Below are 926 nucleotides of genomic sequence, written 5' to 3'. Positions count from 1 at the left end.
CAGAGACCATTGTTGCTAAGTCAGAAGTATTCTGCTTAGAACTCTCTGTCTGTTGCTGAGAAGATGATGGAAAAGGCTTGCCATTGCTAAACCTGTTTCTTCCACCATTATTGTTATTGAAACCTTGTTGAGGTCTCTCTTGATTCTTCCATGAGAGATTGGGGTGATTTCTCCATGAAGAATTGTAGGTGTTTCCATAGGGTTCTCCTAGGTAATTCACCTCTTCCATTGAAGGGTTCTCAGGATCATAAGCTTCTTCCTCAGATGAAGCTTCCTTAGTACTGTTTGGTGCATTTTGCATTCCAGACAGACTTTGAGAAATCAAATTGACTTGTTGAGTCAATATCTTGTTCTGAGCCAATATGGCATTCAGAGTGTCAATCTCAAGAACTCCTTTCTTCTGACTAGTCCCATTGTTCACAGGATTTCTTTCAGAAGTGTACATGAATTGGTTATTTGCAACCATTTCAATCAGCTCTTGAGCTTCTGCAGGCGTCTTCTTCAGATGAAGAGATCCTCCAGCAGAGCTATCCAAAGACATCTTGGATAGTTCAGAGAGACCATCATAGAAAATACCTATGATGCTCCATTCTGAAAGCATGTCTGAAGGACATCTTCTGATTAATTGTTTGTATCTTTCCCAAGCTTCATAGAGGGATTCTCCATCCTTCTGTCTGAAGGTTTGGACTTCCACTCTAAGCTTACTCCATCTTTGTGGTGGAAAGAACTTTGCCAAGAAGGCATTGACTAGCTTTTCCCAAGAGTCCAGGCTTTCTTTAGGTTGAGAATCCAACCATATTCTAGCTCTGTCTCTTACAGCAAAAGGGAATAGCATCAGTCTATAGACCTCAGGGTCAACCCCATTAGTCTTGACTGTGTCACAGATTTGCAAGAATTCAGCTAAGAACTGATGAGGATCTTCCATT

The 926-nt window shown here is 41.1% G+C and overlaps 1 non-coding gene across 1 annotated transcript; it reads left to right on the top strand.

Annotated features, from left to right (window-relative positions):
• The first annotated feature begins 595 nt into the window (after positions 1-595).
• Positions 596-703, top strand: LOC130971827 (small nucleolar RNA R71). Its single transcript, XR_009083034.1, has one exon. It is a non-coding gene; the product is annotated as a small nucleolar RNA R71 (small nucleolar RNA).
• Positions 704-926: the final 223 nt, after the last annotated feature.

The sequence above is a fragment of the Arachis stenosperma genome, chromosome 3 (genome assembly GCF_014773155.1).
Source record: "Arachis stenosperma cultivar V10309 chromosome 3, arast.V10309.gnm1.PFL2, whole genome shotgun sequence".
Taxonomy (NCBI): Eukaryota; Viridiplantae; Streptophyta; class Magnoliopsida; order Fabales; family Fabaceae; genus Arachis; species Arachis stenosperma.
This window is presented reverse-complemented; position numbering and strand designations above follow the sequence as displayed.